Here is a 9,835-nt window from a genome sequence, read left to right as displayed (position 1 = left end):
CACTCTAACGGTTGTTGTGACTGTGAAAATGTCTCCACTACTTGTCCCCCAAATGCAACGTGCAATAACATCACAAAGGGTTATGAATCTACCACTGACACAGGATTTATATCATGTCCTGGAAGGAGAATTTTACAAATGGCACAGAAGATTGCAACGGTAAGTCCAAATAGAGTAACAGCCTAGTTAGTTGCAGCAAAATTGAACCAGTTCCTTAGAATATGACGTGAAATTCTAGAGAAAACCTACCGAAGTGAGCAAAGATGCCAGGAAGAAAACAGGTCATAGAACCGAAATGTGACACCAGGCCTACAATTGATTTTTCTCTTTTATTGGTTGCTTTAAAAAAATAACAGTGAATGTTGAAAGTAGTCCACACCTTAGAGTCTTAACTCATTCTGCAATAACAGCCTAATAGACCAGGGTTTTCAATCAAAGCCCAAGGCCATCCATAGTTGGAAACGTTACTAAGCAGCTAGAGAAGCCTGTGCACATTATCAAATTAAAACCCAGGAAACAAATGGGAATCGTAACAGCATAACAGTTGACTTTTCCCATTTATCCAGTCCCTGTCCTAGATGTGGACATTGTATGAACAGGTTAGTCTTCTATTCCCATTTTGATTATCTCTATGATACTGGAGAATTATTGCCTCTGTGCACAGCAGGCTGTTACTGCTAAGAATTCTCCCAAAGAACATACACTCAGATAATTTTTAAGCTCTTAATATCTTAGGAAAATCTCTTATCTCTTCAGTCCAGCTGTCCTTATCAGTGGCTCCCAAACCTGTATGCTGAATGAAATCACCCAGCGTTTTTCTGAAAACATCAGATTCTGAGTCCCAACTTCTCTGAAATTCGTTTTACTGGGTCTGAGATTTACTTTGGGATTTATATTTTCAACAATTATCTCTAAATATTTCTGATGCTGTCAGTCCACAGAAACATCTTGGGCACCACTGCCAATGGATAGGTGGAGCGTATACATTCAGCTGGTTTGATTATGAACTGTTTGCTCCATTCCACAGATGAGGATGAACGCCACTGACTGACCACCCCAAAATTATTGGACCTATCCAATTGGAAGCTACCTTCGTACCCCTCAACCTGGTTTGGCTCCAAGTAAGGGAAAGTCAAACTTCACACATGAAGAGGAAGAACGCATGGGTAAGTATTGATAAAGCCCAGTGCCTGCGGACCACCAGGAATGCATATGACGTCCAAAGTGTTAGGTTTATTAATGTGCTGCAGCAAAGTGCACCTCCCATTGGGAAGCTTCGGTGTCTCAGTAAGAAGATGCTAGAAGGGGCTTATTGAAGGGTCTGGCCTTATGCCACGTGGCTTTGAGGAAAGCTAAGGAAGCAAGGGTTTCTTCTGTAAATGGTCCTGTCAGGAAATGAGTGCAAGTTGATAACTGGATATTTTCACTTTCAGGTAGGAGAAGAGACTAATGAAGTTGGGTAAGAGTTGTCTTTGCTTCAGAAGCAGAAGCATCCGTGTCAGCCAGGAGAGTGGAATGTTTGGGAATTTGTCAGGAATGCAAATTTTCAGGCCCCACCCCAGACCTGCTGAATTGAAATCTGTGGGGATGGGACCCAGCAGCGTGTTTGAACAAGCCCTCCAGGCAGTGCTGATGCACACCAGAGTTTGAGAACCACTGCCTTAGCCCAACCTACAACAGTAGTCAAAAAAGGTGGCAGGGGACACGCCATAAAAATCATGTCAAGAATTATTGCCCACCAATGCTGGTGATAGGTTACACTGTTTTATATAATAAAACAGGGACCGTGGCTAGTATAGGGAATAGTCTATAGAGATGGTATAAGGAGTTTGAGAGAAATATTCAGGAACATTTGAAGGTAAACATTCTTCATTAATGCTACTCTGTTTCCCTGGGTCTCCAAAACATTTTTTTTTTTTTTTAGAAAACTTGATCCTGTCTCACGTTTAGATACTTGATGCTATGGGAATGTGAGAAGAAAAATGGGGAGACGTTTTTTCATTTTGTAAGGTCAAATAGTTCCTGACCTTGAGGAAGTAACTCTCTCCAGCTTCTCTTCTATTTTTCATTCTTAGAAATCAACCCTAATTCTTCTCAACTTGGCAAAAATAAATTTTCCAGAGACTGTGAAGTCCAGGTGAGTTTCATACCGTCATCATCTTGTGAACTGGGCATGAGAAGGGGCAGACATAGAATATACTTAAGACTCTCGCAACATTTTTCAATATGTTGTGTGGTAGATATTTTTCCAAATACGAACCTAAATGTACCAGCTCTATTTATTCGTTAGATACCCGCTAATTTAAAATGCTCCTTTTCAAAATGCAATGTGATAACTAAAACATGGTGAGGTGTGTATAGAAATTCTATGTACTATTTTGCAATTTTTTTGTGAATTGGGTGGGAAGTGACCATTAGCCCTATTGCAGCCCTGGAGCTGGGCATCCCACACACACATGAATTTAGTTCTTACACTCTCTGCTCTCTTCGTTTCACCTATTTTCTTATTTCCCTAACAGGAACAACATTTTTAATTAATGCAGCTTTATATCTTTTAATAACTCATAGGTCACGGCATTAAAAATTTTCCTTTTTTTCTGAATCTCAGTTGAGCATGCCTTTCTTTAATACTAAATGTGTTGAATGTCAGAAAATATCCCTCAAGTGGTCAATTCAGATACTAAATCTCTTATAACCGATTTTGATTTTTACATATTGACTTGTCCTGAGCAAACTACTGGCAAATTGTACTAACCATCTATAAAGGCATAATTAGCTTTAAGTCAACATCATGGTCACATGAACTATCAGCCACTCAAAGTCTTGGCTGCCCAAGTTAAATACACATATTTCTATGAAGCCCAGATCTCTGTGGTATAAAGAAAATGTCCACATCGCCATTCTAGTGTGTGTTTTACTAGCTGAATTTCACAAATTATCAGAATAACAGTAAATGGATTTGCTCTGACTTAGTGAGGCTCTCAAATCGGTGTGGAAATGGGAATGCAACACTCGCTTTAAAGGTTTGAAATCCTTTCTAATATTTTAATATCTTTTCATGCTTGGTGATTCTCAAACTTGACCATACATTAGAAACACTTGGAAGGTTGTACAAAATGTACTTATACCTGGGTCTCTGATGAATCAGAATCTCTGAGGTTAGAGCCCTATTGTCTATATAGTTTAACTTGTCAAATGATTCTAATATACAAGGGTGGTTGAGAACCATCACAAATGGCTCCCAGGGTTTCCTCTCAAGCATCTGGCTAGCAGGCCAGATCACTGGAATCCTAGTTCATTTTCGAAGGAGAAGGGAGCACATACAGAATAAGTATCCAAATCACTAGGAGAACGGGAGGTTCGGAGAGTTTTTAATAGTTAAAACTATTTCCAAAAGAGGGCCTGTGAGTCTGCACTGAGGATACTATGCTTCTCTCTCCTTCCACCCACCCCCTAAAAAGTTCCTCAATCTAGAAGCCCACAGACTTATATGTATTTGGCTTAATTCAGTAGGTAAACAGGTGAAAACAGATGTTCTTTTCTGGCCCAATATATGAAGTCACTGATATTTCACCAGATTCTTTTACCATATTGATTAACTCCATTCATTTTACTATTTTTAAATATAGTTTTTATTTTATTCTCTTGGTTAACAATGGATATTTATGGTAAGAGAATAGCAGACAGCAGAAGAGAGAGAACGTGAACAAGAAAAGCAAGACATACAGGAAAAATAATGACAGAAAGGACAGAATGTGGGACAGGAAGGCAGAGCTGTATTCATCCATAGTTTTTCGAGAAGCGACCCGATAACAGGAGAACAGAGTTACTTCCCACTAGGTTTGAACAACTGTGTTGATTTCCCAAGCATTCTGTTGCAATGCACCCATCATCTCGATATGTAGGAAGACAAGCATCCCAAAGACAAAATGCTCCCAGACAACATTTTCCTTGTTAAGAATCAAAGGTGAACTTTATTTTAAAAAATTACCGAGGTAATTTTAGGTAACAGATAAGGCTGTAACCGGTAGTCTAAGGGCTAATTAAATTATATAAAAACGTCTTGTATTTGAGTTAGTATTTGGGGGAAAAAAGGATACAACTTATGTTAGAATGAGCTATAAAAGCAAGCTTAGGTAAAGTAAGACTTTATAGAATCAAATTAGTTTAAATTTAAAAATAATCTCTTTACATTAAGTATCATCTTTTTGTGAGTGCACGTATTCTAAAAAAATATATAACTAAAAACACTAAATGATCCCTTAGGCCAAATTACCTTTAATATAAAAGTGAATAAGAATCATGGTAAGCAGAAATTGCAGTATACAAGGACAAGTAAAGATCTTCTTTCCTGTCACAGGAAACCCGATCTTTCACCCACACAACTGTCTACTCTTCACATTTATGTCTCTCAAAAGAGTTTAATGAAGTACAATTATAAAATGACAAAGCATCACAGTCCAGAGCAAGAAGCATGGTTGACATTAAATGAGGCGAGTGAAACTGGGGGCTGTTCGTGGGGAAACACTTCCCCAGGGCCACACTTCTTGGCTTCTTCAGCATGACCTTCTCTTATTTTCCATCAGGTATCAGAACATCGTTCTTGGCTCCTTGCTCTCTCTGCCTCCCTGGCAAACCTGGCTGCCCTCAGGGCCTCAGCCCCTCTCTCCCTTGCATTTTTCACTTTCTGACTCTGTCTGCGGATGTCCCCATAAGTTACGGGCTGTCTGTAGAGTGGCTGGAGGAGACCGAGACCCACTCCTGGGATCGTCTCTGCCCAGTCTGAAGACTGTGTGGCAGTGGGCTTGAGGCTGGGGTCTAGATACCCAGCACCAGCACAGCCCAGGGATTCACCTGGACCACCTGGTGCAATTATATTTAAGGTATTTGTGATATGGAAAGTACTTAAAAGTTCTCCTTCACTGCTGCAGGCCTGGAGTCCCTGCAGTCTCCTGTGTGCTCAGACTTACTGAGGCTTCTGCAAGGTCTCCTCCCGTTGACTGTACCTGACCTCAGTGCCAGGGTAGGAAGTCATCTTTGTAGCTGGCCTCTTAAAAATGCAGCTGGTGAGTCTTATAGGAAGTGCAGACGTTTCACGGTGTCTCTGCTTGGTCTTGGATAAATGGACCTGTCTTTTCTTCTCTGAAGTCTGTGGCATCATATTTCTTTTGAGCTTCCCCTGTGAAAACAAAATGAAATGTGAAATTTGAATAAAATGGGGGATGCAGACTGCCAGCCATGGAGAATGTTCTCACCTCATTTGGATCTTCCACCCTCCTGTATCCTGGAGAAATATCTCTCAAACTGCCCTGTGCATCACAATCATTTGGAGGGTTTTTAAAACACAGATTGCTGGACCTCCACCCAAGGAGGCCTGGGGAGGGCTAAGAATTTGCACTTCTAAGTGTTCCCGGATGCTGCTGATGCTGCTGGCACAGGCACCACACACTGAGAACTACATCCTGGGACATCAAGCTGATATGAGTCAAGGGCAGAAAGGACTATGAAAACTAGATGCTTGTGTGCCCAGAGCATAGTAATTTAGTGCCTCATCTCTAATGAAATCACATTCCTCTCAGCAATTTGATGCTCACTTCACTTGCACACCCACGTCCCATCATCACTCAAATATTCTCCTGTTCATAAGTAAATAACTCACACATGCCATATTCCCATCACACAGTTCTACCCACTGTAAATAACCATTTTTCCTCCCCTGACTCTTCCTCTCTCCTCCTACTCCTCCCTGTTAATCTGGGCTCCACCATCTGATTTAACACAACAATTGATGCTTCTTAGCAGTCAATCCTGCTCTCACATTTGTTCCACATCCACACCCTCTTCTACGTCATCCCATCCATTTCCCTGGCTTCAAATACCATTAGTGAACTAGAAATGCCCATAGAATTAGCACAGATCTGGCTTCAACCCTGAGACCAAAATACTCATCTGCCCACTCACCACATCAGTGATAACTCGATGACTCAGCTCACAGTGAGCAGGTCCCAAGATGAACCAACCAGTTCTCCAAATAATCACCCATATCTCAGGGTCCCCTAATCTCACTTGTTGGTACTGATATCCTGTCTACACCTGAGTGTCATTTTGGACACCCTGCCACCCCACACTGGTACATCAATGAACCATCCGTCCAGCCTCCTGAATCCACCCAAAGATTCTGCACTTTTGAATAATTCTTGAGCACCTTTCAGATTCCTACAAAATACCATTTCCACAGAGTGACCTTTCCTGATCCAGCCATGTAATGTCACATTTTCTCTGTTAATTTTTAAAATTTTTAATTGTAAGTGTATTATCATCTATTTCTCTCATAGTGTTTTTCTCACTAAATTAGATACTCCATGAAGTGAAGACTAATGTGGACTGTAATGTTTTACACTGCCGTATTCACTCATTGCTTTGCCCTTAGAGAGTGCACAATATATTTATCGAAAGAAATTTTTCAAACTCCAAAAAATACTCTCTAAAATTTTCAAACAAATTCACTTGACTGCAGTAATACAAGGATAGAATCTGTTTTATGGTGTACTGCAATAAGTTATCACTAATATTGCAAATCCTTTCTGTCTGTAATCCATTATAAGACTCTAGCCACAATAATCTATTTAAAATGTAAACCTAATCAGTGCACCCTTCCTTTACAATCTCTCATTTCTGTCTTCAGATACTTTTTGTGTGTGTGTGTGTGTGAGGAAGATCGGCCCTGAGCTAACATCTGCCAATCCTCTCTTTTTTTTTGCTGAGGAAGACTGGCCCTGGGCTAACATCCATGCACATCTTGCTCTCCTTTATATGGTACGCCACCACAGCATGGCTTGACAAGCAGTGCCTTGGTGCAAGCCCAGGATCCGAACCGGCAGACCCTCGGCCACTCAGCAGAGCATGTGCACTTAATCCCTTGCGCCACTGGGCTGGCCCCCTCAGATACTTTTTACAAGTGAAGTCATAAATCTCACTTCATCCCTGTTGTCCTGTCATAATCATTAATACCATCCCTTTCATTCTCCAACATGTCCCAGTGTGGAGGGAAAATTAGTTGATCCTCCCATTTATAGAGCACCTATTATAAGCCAAGTTATGTACTAAAACCCATGATACAGAATTTAACTTAAAAGTCACTGCCCCTGTTTTTTTTAACCTTGGAGAAAGGAATGAGTTAATAAAGGGACTAATCAATGTGTAATATAGTGTTAGGTATAATTAGATCCTGTAATAAACAGTAAGGGCTACACAGAGATACAGAGACACAGAGAGGGATGGAGGAAGAACAGCAAGGAGGGATAAAGGGAAAGAAATTACCTACAATTATTTCATTTATTTATTTATTTTGTGAGGAAGATCAGCCCTGAGCTAACATCTATGCCAATCCTCCTCATTTTTTTTTTTCCTGAGGAAGACTGGCCCTGTGCTATCATCTGTTCCCATCTTCCTCAACTTTATATGGGATGCCACCACAGCTTTGCCTGACAAGTGGTGCCTCAGTGCCTGCCCAGGATCTGAACCCAGGCCACCAGCAGAGGAGCGTGTGCACTTAACGGCTACTACGGCATGGGGCCGCCCACCTACAATTATTGATGATGAAGAGATTAGGGAAGGACTAACTGATGAGGTGATATTTGAGCACAGAACTGAATATTTTTTAAAAAAGACCAATCACATTGTGGGTAAAAAATTTTCCAGAGACGGGAGCAATGTACACAGTGCAGAGCTGAATATTACTTCCACTTCCCAGTGATGTTGTTGGTTAAAAACAAAACAAAACAAATGTCTGGCCTATTATCCCAAGAAAGCTCCCTATGCAGAAAAGTACAACACCTTGATCATTACTTAACAAACATTAACACCTAGGAAACAACTTTCAATAAGGTATCTTCTTGTTTTAAGAGCTACTGCCTGCTCACTTAAAGAGGTTTCACAGAAGGACCAAGTGTACAAATGGACACTCTTGCCATCTGTATGGATTCCACACTCACCAGAATAGGCTGGCTTGGAAAACAGGCCGATGCAGGTTCCTCCATGGCTGCAGAGTTGTCCTGCTGACCCCACTCCTGATGTGCAGACAGCCCGTGGATTGCTGGAAAATGCAGTGAGTTCTGCCTCTGATTCCCCTTTTATTGCGGAAGGGAGTGGATAATCCAATCAGTGGATAATCCAGGGGAGACATCCTGTCTCTTATCAATGGGATTTGAGAGATTCCTAAAGCTTTATATCTAAACACAAAAATGTTGGGTTATTGACACTGTCAGATACTGTTGGTAGATAAAAACATTTAATACAATTGTGTGGGGAGGTGGTATTTGCAGTTTCTATCAACATTTTACTATTTCCTTTTTCTTCCACTGGATACCTTCTGTAAAAATAGGAATGGAAGTTTATATGTCCAAAAATATCCATACAACTTATGGTTTAATAGGAAAAATTAGAGACTGTGTAAACGTTTATCAATAAAGAATGTCCACAATATTTATTAACAAGTCTCTAGAATATATCACACAGCCATTAAAAAGAATTTAGTATTTTGTGCATTTACATCTCAGGTAATTTCCAGTAAACTTGTTATTATTTCAACCGTCTTACTCTTTCCCTTCCCTTTGACCTGAATAATTAATGTTCCTTTACTCTCTTTACTTCACTGATGTTGATTTAACTCATTTATTATTCCATTATTTCCTCTATAAACTTACTCGTTGAAATCATATAAAAATCTTTGTTTAATTGCACTAATGTTTAAATCCTGAATCCTTAATACAGTCTAATATGAATAATTACTTTTACCTCCTCCCCCAAATGCTAATACCTTCAACACTTTCAATTCTATTTTTAAGCTTCCTGACATTTGTATTACTGTTTTCATGCATTTTATTCTCTATATATTTTAATCCCTATGAGAGATTTCTAGAATTACTTCACAAAATAAAATTCATTTATATTTATTTATAAATTGTCCTTTCCTTTCCTCTTCAGTCCTTCTTGCATTCCTGGTTTTTAACCTGGGATCATATTCCTTTGGATGTGATAACTCACTGCAGTATTTTGTCTAATTCAAGGCTACTAACAATGAAAAGTTTCACTTTAAGTTTTTCTAGAACATCTTTATTTGGGGCACTATTGCTGCTGGGTGTAGAATTCTGGTTTGATGTGAGATTTCTTTTAGCATTTTAAAAATGCTGCTCTGTTGATGTCTATCTTATTTTCTTTATGGTTAGAAATCACCAATTGGACGTTTTATTGCTTATTTGGCCTCTATAGTCCCTAAAATCCTTTACATTAACTTTGGTTTTTAGACCAAGGTTTGGTTCATTAATATTCCCTGTGTAGTCACTCTGCTTAGGGAATCTTGAATCAATTGAATTTGTGGATTGATGTCTTTCATCAACTTGGAACATGTTTGTGTATTTTCACTTCTGATATCTATTCCTCCCCACGTTCTGTCTACTCCCTTGTAATCACAGTCCATGTGTCTTCTAATTCTACCCTGAATTTTCCACTGTCATTGACCCTATGGTTTTCTTGGGAGATTTGCTCTTGAACCATCTTCCATTTTAGTTAACCAGCCTTTTGCTGGAATCAATGCCTTCTTAACTCCTTAAATTCTTAATTTCAGTTCTAACATAAACACAATATAACTAGAATTTTTTTAAAAAGAGATAGCAGAGCAGTTTGACAATAAGGAGAAAATGATTTCCATTTGATACAATAAAACTCAAATAGATAGGAGAAAATTATATATTGGATCATATTAAGATATATGAGGAGCCAGTATTCATTAAAATTCACCAGTAAGACCCAGTGGGTGGAAAACCTGAGTATCTTG

The 9,835-nt window shown here is 39.5% G+C and overlaps 1 protein-coding gene across 5 annotated transcripts in view; it reads right to left on the bottom strand.

Moving 5' to 3' along the window:
• Positions 1 to 9,835, bottom strand: part of LOC147911555 (uncharacterized) — an 86,783-nt gene that overhangs the window by 37,743 nt on the left and 39,205 nt on the right. The window contains exons 15-16 of one of the 5 annotated variants that reach the window (XM_087428159.1): positions 7,995 to 8,231; positions 3,946 to 5,179 (exon numbers count right to left, since the gene is read on the bottom strand). The exons of the other annotated variants lie outside the window; for them this stretch is intronic. The gene's annotated coding sequence lies outside the window, so the exon portion shown is untranslated. Of the gene's footprint in view, positions 1 to 3,945; positions 5,180 to 7,994; positions 8,232 to 9,835 lie in introns of those variants that run through there. 5 annotated transcript variants of the gene reach the window in all.

The sequence above is a fragment of the Ceratotherium simum genome, unplaced genomic scaffold (assembly GCF_057802395.1).
Source record: "Ceratotherium simum simum isolate JZ-2026a unplaced genomic scaffold, ASM5780239v1 HiC_scaffold_43, whole genome shotgun sequence".
In the NCBI taxonomy this organism is placed as follows: Eukaryota; Metazoa; Chordata; class Mammalia; order Perissodactyla; family Rhinocerotidae; genus Ceratotherium; species Ceratotherium simum.
The sequence above is the reverse complement of the archived record's forward strand: the minus strand, read 5'-3'. Positions and strand labels throughout refer to the sequence as shown.